The following is a 13,580-nucleotide window of genomic DNA, read 5'->3' on the forward strand; positions in this document are numbered from 1 at the left end:
AAAAGTACAGATCATGGCGCAAAAAATGAGCCCCCATACCGCCCCTTATACGGAAAAATAAAAAAGTTAGAGGTCATCAAAATAAAGGGATTATAAACGTACTAATTTGGTTAAAAAGTTTGTGATTTTTTTTTAAGCACAACAATAATAGAAAAGTATATAATCATGGGTATCATTTTAATCGTATTGTCCCTCAGAATAAAGTACACATGTCATTTTTACCATAAATTGTACGGCGTGAAAACGAAACCTTACAAAATTAGCAAAATTGCGTTTTTCTTTTTAATTTCCCCACAAAAATAGTGTTTTTTGATTGCGCCATACATTTTATGATATAATAAGTTATGTCATTACAAAGGACAACTGGTCGCGCAAAAAACAAGCCCTCATACTAGTCTGTGGATGAAAATATAAAAGAGTTATGATTTTTAGAAGGCGAATAGGAAAAAATGAAAACGTAAAAATTAAATTGAGTCCTTAAGGCCAAAATGGTCTGAGTCCTTAAGGGGTTAAATGCTGTTTTATTATTGTACTGCTTTAAAATAATATCAAAAACTTTTTAGATATCATTGGTATGTTTTAAGTCATCCTATTTGTGAATACCTCTAGCTATCTCAATTTTCTGTATGTCTGGTGTTCTGTAGATTTTATCAGTGCCCATTTTAAGTGTATATGTGACTTTTTGATCACTTTATCTTATGGAATGGAATGTGCCCAAAAATCAGCAACTTGACTTTATTATATATATATATATATATATATATATATATATATATATATATATATATATATATATATATATATTTATTTTTTTTTGTTTGTTTTTTTAGGTTTTTATGTTCACCATGCGGGATCAATAACATATTTTGACAATTTGGACATTTACGCAAGCGTAGATACCAAATATTAGACAGGAGAGAGCACAGAGGAGTGCTAGCCCACCTTCACTTACTGGACTTTGTCCATGCCTGTGCTTCTGCTTGGACAAAGCCATATCATAAGCCATGATTTCTTTAAAAAGGAACTAACATTTTTTTTTATGAAGTACGGTATATTACAAAAGTTTATTTTTTGCCAAGATTTACAACATAAAGAAAGTATTTTAATCTGACAGTGCCCAGGGGTTATATGAACATGCAAACAATACCAGGGCTGTAATCACTGCACATAGCTGGGGGGGGGGGGTGTAATCCACAGTGCTATGCGGGGTTGGGGTGCACAGCTCATCGGGACCTGTCCTCTCAGACGGGATTTTCTTTCCCATTTTAGATGCCACAATTAGAGATGAGAGAAGTTACAGTGATTCGATTCTTCACAAACTTCTCGGCTCGGCGGTTGCTGACTTTATCCTGCATAAATTAGTTCAGCTTTCAAGTTCTCCGGTGGGCTGGAAAAGGAGGATACAGTCCTAGGTGAGTCTCCAGCCCACCGGAGCACCTGAAAGCTGAACTAATTTATGCAGGCTGCCGAGCCGAGAAGTTTGAGAGGAATCGAATCACTGTAACTTCGCTCATCTCTAGTCGCAATCAACTTTTTTTTAAAACTTTATTTATAAATTTTCATATAACAAGAACAACAGTAAGGTCCTCAATATATGATGTATAAAACAAGGTATGAGAGACCACCAATACAATCATAATCATAATACACATATCATAATACACATATCAGAGTGAGATACATCGTGCATATACGGTTAGCTAATCTACGACCCTAATTGAGGTCGAACATCTGTCCGTCCACTGGGACAGAGTAGCTATACGGCTATTAGAAGCCCCACATCTCTTCGCTATCAATCCCTCCAACACGAGGTTACTATGCACCTCCGCCAGAATGGCAGGAAGACCCGGCACCCCAGTCGACTTCCACCTCCGAGCAATGTGAGCCCTCACAACTATCAGAATATGATATAAAATGGTCATATAATGCGGGGGAACTTGTTCTAGGGACAGAAATAGTAGTGCACTCTCTGGGCCCCATGGGAAGGGGCAATCCACTAGGTTGTCCAATAACTTCTTAATTTCGGTCCAAAGAGGTGCAATTAACGGGCAAGTCCACCACACGTGTAGCAAGGTACCACTTTCCCGGTTACATCGCCAACATACTGGGGAGGTGGTAGGGTATATTTTAGCCAGACGAACCGGCGTGTAGTACCATCGATATAGGAGCTTCCTAGAAGCTTCGAAATGATTAACACATTTAGAATATTTTTTGTGCAAGTCAAAGACAAAGCTCCACTGCTCAGTCGTGAATCTGCGTGCCAGGTCCTCCTCCCATCTGGACTTAAACGTACTGTCCATTCCCCCTTCCTCCTCAGTCAAAGCTACATAAGCAAGGGAGATACCCCTAGTAGAGGAGTCCCTGCACAGAAAATGATGTTCATACGCAGTGCGAGGCCGAGAGCTATCCCAAGGGAGGGATCTCAAAAAATGTCTAAGCCTCAAGTATTTGTAAAAGTCTTTCTGTGATATAGAAAATATGCGTACAATATCAGTGAAAGGCATTAACCCATTAGCATCGCTAATCAATGCCACCGTGAGGATGCCCGCATCTATCCAGGGCTTAAAATCTATATCTAGGATATAATCTCCTATAGCAGCTAAAGGGATATCCTTCACTCTAGGTGGACAAAGACTTTTAATTCGCGCCACCTTACTCCACAACCTGATAGCAGCCGCAATAGTAGAGAAAGGAGAAGAGGGAGCAAAGGTAGGGTTAAAGCGCAATGCCCAGAGAAAGTTATTGAAAGTAGAAACATTGAGGACAGCAGCTTCAATATCTACCCACAGGGGGGGAGCGTCCTGCCACCACCATTTTTTAAGCTGATCGAGTAGAACAGCGTGATAGTACATTTTAAGGTTCGGCACCCCCATACCCCCCTCATGTACAGGGCGATACAATATATTCGCACCAACCCTAGGATGCTTACCATCCCAAATAAATCGTAAGAGCATTCTCTGTAGTTGCGAGAGGAAGGAGGCGGGAACTATCATCGGCAGGCATCTAAAAAAATATAAAATTTTAGGGAGCAGCATCATCTTAGCAGTGGCAACACGTCCCGCCCATGAGACAGGAAGCTTGGAGAAGTGATCAATTTCTTTGGTAAGCAGGGACCTCATAACAGCAAAATTAGAAGCAATTGTCTTATCAGGCAACGCAGTAAGGACTATGCCTAGGTAAGGAATCTGGTCAGTGACCCATTGGAAGGGATATTTAGCTTGTAGTACTCGCTGTTGCTCAGAGGGTATCTGCAATGGTAAGATACACGACTTTGTGGGGTTAATCTTATAAAAGCTAACTCGACTAAAGGCATCAATAATGTCCATAACTGGGCCTAAAGAGCTCAGGGGGTTGGAGAGACTAATGATAACATCGTCGGCGAACAAGCCAATCCTGTGGTCTACTTTACCTATTTGAATGCCCGCAATGTTTGGGGAGTCCCTGATGGATTGAGCAAGCGGCTCCATAACTAAGGTAAATATAAGGGGGGATAGTGGGCACCCCTGTCTAGTCCCATTGCTAAGTGAGAAACTATTAGAAAGGGTACCCATCGTGTAAATTCTAGCAGATGGGAGCGTATATAGTGCCATAATGGCGGATTCTAAAGAGTGGGGAAAACCAAACTTACGCAGCACACTTCGCAAATATCCCCAGTGCACTCGATCGAACGCCTTCTCCGCATCAAGGGATAGCAAGAGAGAAGGCGTCCGATCAGAATGCGCTTTTGTGATGATGTCGAGAAAGCGTCTCGTACCATTCACCGTTTGACGACCCTTGACGAAGCCAACCTGGTCCCTGTGAATTAGGTCCGGCAAGACCCTATTCAACCTGGCAGCAAGAGCCAGGGCATACAATTTAATATCACTATTTAGGAGAGAGATTGGTCTGTAATTTAGGGTAGAGTCCAATGGCTTACCAGGTTTAGGTATGGTAATGACCAGAGCATCCAACATCTCCTTAGGGGGCACACCGTTCTCCTTAATATGGTTAAAGGCTCTGGTCAAAAAGGGAGCCACGGAGAGGCCAAATCTCTTATAAAATTCATTTGTAATACCATCAGGGCCAGGTGACTTCGAGGGCTTGAGGGAACGCACACATTCAAGAATTTCTTCTGTGGAGAAGGGAGAGCAAAGATCAGATGCTTGGTCCGCGGACAGAGAGGGGAGGGACATAGAGGACAGAAAAGAAGAGATAACTGCTTCATCAGGCTGTGGAGTAGCAATGTCATGCTGAAGATTGTACAATTTACTATAAAAATCTGCAAAACAATTGGCTATACTTTGAGGGTCAGTAACTATAGAACCATCAGATTTAGTAAGGAAGGGGATTCTCCCCTTATCCTGACGTTTTTTAAGTTGTTTAGCCAGTATAGAGCCAGATCTATTACCCTGCCAATACCATGTCATTTTGAGCCTTCTCAGTGCCATCTCATAGCTGTGTAAGGAGAGGGAGTGTAGGGTAGCACTAACCTGAGAAATTTCTCCTACTAGTGATGGAGAGTACGAGGTCTTATTACGCCTATGTAATTCCGCAAGGCGCTGCTGGAGTTCTAGTGTTTTGGTCTGGCGGAGCTTCCTGTCATAGGCTGTTTGGCTAATAAAATGGCCCCTAATTGTAGCCTTAAACGCACACCAAAGCATGGGGTCTGTAACATCACCAGTATCATTAATGCGGAAGTAGGCATCAACCGCCAACCTGGTCGCTTCAGAGTATTCAGGATTATGGAGTATTAGAGGGTTAAGTCTCCAGATATGGGTCGGGCGGGTGCTATGCGATTCTTTAATGGTTACGCTTATGGGGGAGTGGTCCGACCATTCTATGGGCATAATTTGGGCCTCTGAAACCAATGATAGGAGAGAGCGGGAGGTAAGGGCGTAATCTATTCTGGTGTATATCTTAGGTACATGAGAAAAGAAGGTGAAGTCCCTTTCCGTGGGGTGGGATATACGCCAAACATCATATAGGTCATTTTGGGACACACTAGTGAAGAAACCTGTGGGTTCTTTCTTCAAACTGGGCGAAGTAGAATCTACACTAGGCCACATGGTCATATTAAAATCTCCTAGCAGTAGGCAGTGTCCCTTTCTCAAGGACTCCAATTTGCGCAAGAATGCCCTGAGGAAGGTACACTGTTTCGCATTAGGCGCATATAAGGAGCCTAAGGTATATTGGACATTGTTTAGTAAGCACACAATAATTATAAAACGACCTCTATCGTCTATAGATATGTGGGTATCTCTTATTTTGGAGTCTATGGGCATCTAGGGCTAATAAATGGGATTCTTGTATACAGAGGACATCGGCCGCCAGGCGTCTAGCCTCCTTCCACACCAGAGACCTTTTATACGGTGAGTTAAGACCTCGTACATTCATAGACACAACCTTAATAACCATATGTGAAGTATACATCAACGCAAAGCAGAACCATTAGCACAGTAAACTGAAAAGGAGCAGGTACTCCCGTCGAAGAGGATACATCTACACTTAGCAGCTCGCAAGAGGAGCCTCTCATATCCATTATCAGAGAAAGTGAGTGATGGAGGACCAACAGGACAGAAAACAAGTAAACAGAACGAACAACAAAGAACAAATAAATTGAGCAAGCAGTAGTAAAGACCATGTGGTAGGTCTTAATGGGGGTAGGAAAGTACATTCGACTGCAGTTAGGCCGAATGTTTAAGCATTCAGGAAAAGTATCCAGAGCACTAAGAGGATAAGTAACCCAAAAGATGGGGAAGGATACCCCAGTCGCAAGCCAGTGAGACAAGTCGGACAGGCCTGTCTAAAGGCAGAGGAACAGTTCATGTCTTGATCTTTTTCTTGCGGTGGGAGACAACCTTCCATTCTTCAGCTATCTTTGCAGCATGTGGTATGTCCAGGGACCTCTGAGCAGTTAGATCAACAGGCAGGTTCCATTCCGCACACAGTTGCAGAAGGGTCTCCGGGGAAGAGACCACATGTTTGGACCCCTTATTGGTGATAATCAATTTCACAGGGAATCCCCATTTATAAGGGATCCCTTTTTCTCTGAGAGCTTTAGTCCCTGCACTGAACTCACGTCTCCTGGCTAGAGTGGCAGCAGAAAGATCCGTGAAAAGTTGGAGTCCCGAATAACCCTCTGGTAGGGAGGGTGAGGAGCGCGCCACCAACATCAATTGCTCCTTAATGTGGTAAAAGTGAAGGCGCAGAATCACATCTCTCGGTGTAGCAGCAGGTAGGGTTTTGGGCTTAGGAAGCCTGTGGACTCTGTCCATTAGCAGATCTAGGGTGGAAGCCTGAGGCAACAACAATGCAAAATAATCCGTTAGGAAGGTGTTGAGGTCCTCCGTTTTCACAGACTCCGGCACCCCTCTCACCCTTAAGTTGTTACGGCGAGACCTGTCCTCCATATCAGCTATCTTAAGTTGAAGAGCGGCAACCTCATCCTCCAGGCCATTAGCTAAGTCCACTACTTCATTATGAGAGGAGGTGAGTTCCGCCATCTTGTTCTCAATGTGCGAAGTGCGGTGACCAAGAGAGGAGATCTCATGCTGTATATTGGACACGGCTGTCTTAATGTCACCCTGAATGGAGGTATGTAGCTCAGCGAGAAGCCCCCTCATAATAGGTTCAGTTAGGGGCGCCGACGGAGAGCTCCCATCAGGGCCTCCTGGGCCTCTAGTATGCAGTGTCCCCGCTCCCAGTGGCTTGGAGGAGATCGGGGAAAACGTTACCTGCGGGTCCTGCTGCACCGAGGGCGACCAGCCTGTCAGGAGAATCGGAGGAGTTGAAGGAGAAGCCTCTAGGGCGCAGCCCGTCTGAGAGGATGAAGACGCTGGTGAGGCACTTCCAGTAGCCGGAGACGCTGATCCGCACTGAGCCGCGCCATCTTGTGAGGCCTCTGCAGCAGGAAAGAACGCCGTGAGCTTCAGTGGGCTCTTTTTCCCTCGCCTCCGGGTCATCATCAGGTGCCCCGATAGTTCAGGTACCGGTGGGCACAGTTGCCGTAGCGATATGCTCAGGATCAATGCTGTGTAGCCGCTGTTAGGCCTGGGCTGCAGCGGAGCACAAGGTTTATGCGACCGCCGCCATGCACTGCAGGACACGCCCCCCAGTCGCAATCAACTTTGATTGCAGCGTCTAAGTTACTGCTGAGCATCACCCTGATCGATGATATCCAGCATTAGCCATGTGTCCTGGCTAACGATAGCAGCCAGGATCATCCACTTTGGCATGCACTCAACTTCTGAGCGTGCGTCATAGAATGGGAGTGGTGCAGAGCATACATTTATGCCCTGCGTCCATAAAGGATAAGAGTTAACTACAAAAAAGTGCCGTTCTACCAACGAATACAGAATGAAAAGGCAGAGAGGATGATGTTGAAGTTTCATAGGCTTCTGGAGACCAGGAAACATGGTCAGCTGTAACTAAAGAATGGGACACAGTTCATGTAAAACAATTCAAGGAATAATTATTTGAACTGCCATTTTTGATCTTTCCTCCACATCTTCTTAGTTAGAAGACAGAGTTTTAACTTATTTCTCCAGAGCCATATGAAGATTTTTTTTAGTGGTACCAATAGTACATTAATGACATCCTTCATAACCATAAAATATTAGTAAAAAAAACATTTTTTTTTTTTGGGTTGTTGATATTTTTGGAAGGTTTTGTTCCTTTTGCTGTAACAACACTTCCTGATGAATTTTTATTCAGCCTTCTACAATGACATAGCTCAAGGCCACTCGGCATTGCAGAGGACTAGATGAAGATTTCTGAGGAGGTGGTGTTACAGCGAAGGGCAGGGTAAAGTAACACCCGATTGCAAAGAACACCATTATTAGCATATTAATAAAAATGTATGTTACATAAGAATTGGCAGTGAAAAGGGATAATAAAAGGCATGTTAATAATCAGTGTTCCCTGTAGTATTAGCACATTAGATTCTTCTAACCTGATGACAATTTCCCTTTAAAGGGTACCTCTCATCAAAAAAACTTTTGATATATTACAGATTAATGTATGCAGAATAACTTTACAATTGCATGTTATTAAAAAATATGCTTCTTTCTATTTCATTTTCCACTTTGAAGAAATGACCACTAGGGGTCTCCCTACCAGTCCTGTCCGCAAGCATTTCAGACTCATGCTGGAGTCCTAAACACTACGAGCTGCCAGTCTGCTTTGTTCCCAAAGGAGAACACTCAGAGCTGCCAGCCTGCTTTGTTCACAGCCTGTTTGGCTGTGAACAAAGCAGGCTGGCAGCTCTGAGTGTTTAGGACTCCAGCATGAGTCAGAAATGCTTGCTGACAGGACTGATCGGGAAAAATACAATAGAAAGAAGCATATTTTTCATTAACATGCTATTGGAAAGTTATTCAACATTCATTAATCTAAAATATATCAAAAGTTTATTTGATGAGAGGTACCCTTTAAGGAATGTATATTGCCACTTGCTGTTACAAGTCTTTTAGATGTGGTAGCGGTGCATAATACATAAACGTGGCCTAACACAAAAGTTCAATAAAGAAAACATTTCACATGGTGAGCAGGTCAGCTCACCACGTGTGATATTCAAGCACTTTGTATATGGTCTGGAACCACAGATGCAGGAGACAGTTATCCCCCGTAACCATGTGTCACGATCACACCCTATCGGTCTAACCAAGACGTTGGAGAGAGTGTGATGGTGCAAGGGTTAAAGCCACCAGGCCTCTGGGTATCCACTACTAGTCCCAGCAAGTCACCAACTTAATGCTTTGATAAACATATTTTACCAGAGCTTCCTTCAGAAAGGTGAGCTCCTATATTTAGAGATCAAAGACCAGAGCTGATTAATTAGGTATCACAGTGCTAGGTATAAAATAAACAAATGACATACAGGTACAAAAAAATATTCAGCAAGACAAGTTCAGAAAACAAAAAGAAAGTCCTTACAGCATAATGGTATAGCAGTTCTTATGAGTGAGAGTCCATCTGTATCTTAGCTTTTGCATCTCAGTTACATAGTGGCTTTTTAGGAGGGAAAAGGCCATTCATCTGATCCCACAATGTGTGTGTGGGGGGGCGGGGGAGGACTGCCATCCCTGTTTCCTAGCCCCTTATCTTAGTTTGTTTTATGATGGCCAGAGTGCCCGACTTCAAAAAGGAGGTATAACACAGACAGACCCCTCAATAAAACTGGAATACACAAAAACAAAAAGTATGAATGAACCCTCACCCATGTCTTAGATTATACATTATACACAAATACAATTATAATACACATGTAGGATTCCATAATCAGGCCTTGGGCCTGACACCATGTAACCCTGGCAATTAGGGATGCATGAAAATTTCAGCCGCCGAAAATTATCGGCCGTAAATGCCCCTTTCAGCCAAGGGGATTTTCTGCCGATAATTTGGGTGGGCGTGGCCTAAAATAGAGGAGTGAATTTCAACTTCGGTGTGAGGTGCAGAACTGCACATGGGCACCTCACACCGGCGCTACACTGCCTTATCCTCCCTGTGCCGTGGGAGGGAACTCGGGCAGTTGGTATTCCCTGCTCCAGATCAATCAGGGCTGGCCAAGATAAACTATTGCCCGGGAGATACAGAAGAATCTAGCCCACAGTCACTCCTCCCAGCAGTGCCGAGCACTGGCAGGAGGTGACTTAAAGGGGTTCTCCGGTGTTTACGCATCTTATCCCCTATCCAAAGGATAGGGGATAAGATGCCTGATCGCAGGAGTCCCGCCGTAGGGACCCCCAGGATCATGCACGCTGCACCCAGTTTGTAATCAGTCCCCGGAGCATGTTCGCTCCGGGATTGATTACCGGCGACTACAGGGCTTACATTGAGGGGCGGAGCATGACATCACACGGGGGCGGGGGCGTGACGTCACACGCCGCCCGCCCTGTAGTCGCCGGTAATCAGTCCCGGAGCGAACACGCTCCGGGGACTGATTACAAACAGGGTGCCGCGTGCATGATCCCGGGGGTCCCCAGCAGCGGGACTCCCGCGATCAGGCATCTTATCCCCTATCCTTTGGATAGGGGATAAGATGTCTAAGCACCGGAGTACCCCTTTAACCTAGTGCTGGGCGATATACCGGTTCATACAGAATACCGATGTTTTTTCTGTACGGTATGAATTTTTCCCTATACCGCAATAACGGTCGGGCCCCTCCCCCCTCGAATGAATGAATTATCAGCCACAGTACGCTTGGGAACTAATCATATATGACCCGTGGGCGCTGTCCTGCTTTTCCTCCCCCCCGCCAACGAAAGAATGAACTATCAGCCGCAGCGCTGTCCCCACATCGGGGGACTAATCCTGTTACCCGCAGACGCTGATCTCCGTCTCCTCCTGTGAGCCACGGCGCTGGAAATGAATGAGTTGTGAGCCGCGGGCGCAGGCCGGAGAACGGAAGCCGTCACCTCCCCCTGCAAGCACTGAAAGCCAATGGGCTGCGGGCGCTGCAGAACTCAAAAGTTCTGCAGTGCCAGCGACCCACTGGCTTTTAGCAGGACAGCACCCGCGGGTCATATATGATTAGTTCCCCAGTGCACTGTGGCTGATAATTCATTTGAGAGGGAGTGAAAAAAAAAAAAAATATATATATATTATATATATATATATATATATATATATATATATATATATATATATATTACACACACACACACACACATACATATATACACACTGTCAAATATTGTGGAACCGCCACAAGTTTGAAAAATACCGTGATACACATTTTTGGTCAAACTTAACCCTTACACGGCTGACCGCCGTGTGTATACAGTGCAGCCATATGAAGAGAGCTCAGGAGCTGAGCTCGCTTCCTACTGGATAATGCTGGACATCAATGACCCATGCGATGTCTGGCATTAACCCTTTAGACGCCGCAATCAGCTCCTGAGCTCTCTTCATACACCCGCCTGCGCCGTATACACACGGCGGCTCCCAGGGAGTTGTAGTTTTGCAATAACTTGAGACACACTGTAAAATACTGCCCTATGTGGACAAATATTGTAAAAATAAAATTTGTTAAAAAAAAAAGAAAAGGCAATAAATGTAAAAAAAAAAAAAAAAAAAAAAAAAAGTTTATATCACCCCCCCCCTTCCTTTTTTTCAAATAAAATAAAGTTAACAAAAATAAACATATTTGGTAACGCCGCATTAAAATGTAATGTTAATTAAACCGCACAGTCAATGGTCTACATGTAAAAAAATAAATAAAAAAACAACATCCAGAATTGCCAATTTTTGTTCACTTAATGTAACAGAAAAAGCATACAGGTTTTAAGATATAAGGGATAGATTTATCAAAACATGCTGAGGAAAATGTAAGGGGCAATACATTTTCGGCCAAGCACAGCCTAAATTTTCGGACAAAAATTTCCCTTTCGGTGCATCCCTACTGGCTATGGTAGAAGGTTACAGTTTCCAGGCAAATTATTTTAATGAATAATTAATTACATGCAAAGTTTTTATTTTATTTTTGTTTTACCTGGGAGCTGGAACCTTCTACCATTGCCAGTGCTACATGGTCTAACACAAGCTTTTTTTATTTTTACTCCAAAATTTGGACAGGACATGCAAAACGAAATGAAACTCTGCTAGCCTAAACACACCTAACTAGTAAATCTCAGCAGCTCATAAACCAGTACATGGGAAAAAATGACTTATGTTCCAAAAGAGTAAACACTCCTAGAAATTTACCTTGTTTACATAACGTTATTGCAACACACCACTATCCAAACATGGAAAACTAATGCAAGAAAGGGGTAGACTAAGACATCCAAAAATGTTTTCATTTATAAACTCATCATCTGAACATGAATTTACTTCACTACTATTTACATTCTCCTGATAAAATCATGTACGGAAAGGGTAGGGCCACATGGCATCCAACAAGCACCAAAACTATGGTAAATTCCACTATCCAGAGTCATCGTGTGGCACTGCTTAAAAAAAAAATAATAATAATAATTATATATTATATAAATTCGAAAATTGTGGCCATACAGGATAGGAAGGACCAGCCCTCCTTCTAGTGTATGAAACAACTTTACTCCCAGCGCAAATGTAAAGAAAGAGAAGGATCATGCTGATAGAATAAACATTCTTTGCTGTCAGGGAAGTGCCCTACTACCCCCTCTCTAGTCAGAACACATGCAAGCACATGAGGGGTGAGGAGAAATAGTTGTTTGCAAAAGAAACACTTAATTTGTATGGCCTGCCTAAGGCAAGGTTCATTAGGCCGAAAAAGGTGTGGAGTGTCCACCTGAAAAACAAGGACGGACTTTCTGTACATTTTAATATTTCGGCCAGGACTGCTCGGAAATGCACCGTCTCATAGATGGCAATACATTGCTGGGAAGAATCCACAGAACAGACAAGTCTATTCTTTCTGCAGACGATAGAATCTGGAATTTTGAGCACAAGGTGGGCAGCATTTAAGAGCCCAGAAGACAGATGAAGGGATGCTGGGTATACCAGATCCTGTTCTCTATTGTGCAAAGGATGACATTTACATATTAGCAACGGAGCCTAATACACCTTGTATCTTTAGCAGTGCTGATCCGGTTTACCTGCACTGTAACCTTGTGTATAACCCTTAAAAGGGGCTACTCCCCTGGAAAACATTTTTTTTTTTAATCAACTGGTGCCAGAAAGTTAAACAGAACTAATGCAATATGTAGGTGGAGTGGCCAATATAGACCTGGGCAACCCAATACTGACAATACCCACGGTGTCCAGATAAATCTAAAAATATGGACAAAAAGGAATTGGGGCTCAAAGGTCAAAGATAGTGGATCCCAATGATAAGTATAAAATAGCAATGATTTATTGGTATTTAGAATAGTATAATATATAGTGGTACCACTGACTCACAGGGCCCTTGTGAAATCACGGTATTCACTGTTAAAATAATACAAAATTAATAGTAAAAAATAAATGCGACCATCACAATTAAAATGTGCATATAGAAGCAAATGACATGCAATAAAAATATAAGAAAAATATATATAAAAAAAAATATATAAAATAAACAGTCCACCAAGATAACTACCTAAAATCAAGAATAGTCCAAACAATATTCTAGCAGCAGTTGTGGATCACAATGTGCAAAGTCTGATAACGCTGGTCAGTAGCTAGCCGGGGTAACCTGTAGCAACAATCTGCTAGCTTGTTAAGCAATAGCAATCAGTCATAGAAATGAATTGCCGACATAAATGCAATTGATAGATGACTACACTGTTTCAACTGAGTGGAACAGTAGCGCTTAGATAATGGAAAACGATACTTTGTATTCTCACCACTCCGGGGCTGCCACGATGTGTATAGCAGGGGACGTAGCGATCGCCTCCAGATGCCTGCAATCTCCCAGGTAAGCTCTCCGTGCGTTGGTCGAGTCTCCAGGAAGTGTTCACCGTCTCCCAGAAGGGCAGTGTCGCACAGCGTTTGTCTCCCGGTGGCGGTCCTGCAGCGCTTCAATTGCTGAATAGGTGTAGATACCTGCGGCGTCCTCATGGCAGCGAGGTGCGCGTGTGACAGGTCGGGTGGCAGATAGATGCCTCTCCTTTAGTCAGCGGGGTAAGAAGCCAACAGAAGTT

General features: G+C 43.4%; 1 protein-coding gene across 9 annotated transcripts in view; it reads right to left on the minus strand.

Moving 5' to 3' along the window:
- Positions 1-13,580, minus strand: part of SPIN1 (spindlin 1) — a 75,233-nt gene that overhangs the window by 39,814 nt on the left and 21,839 nt on the right. The window contains exon 1 of one of the 9 annotated variants that reach the window (XM_056525337.1): positions 13,284-13,306. The exons of the other annotated variants lie outside the window; for them this stretch is intronic. The gene's annotated coding sequence lies outside the window, so the exon portion shown is untranslated. Of the gene's footprint in view, positions 1-13,283; positions 13,307-13,580 lie in introns of those variants that run through there. 9 annotated transcript variants of the gene reach the window in all.

Source organism: Hyla sarda, chromosome 1 (assembly GCF_029499605.1).
Source record: "Hyla sarda isolate aHylSar1 chromosome 1, aHylSar1.hap1, whole genome shotgun sequence".
Lineage (NCBI taxonomy): Eukaryota > Metazoa > Chordata > Amphibia > Anura > Hylidae > Hyla > Hyla sarda.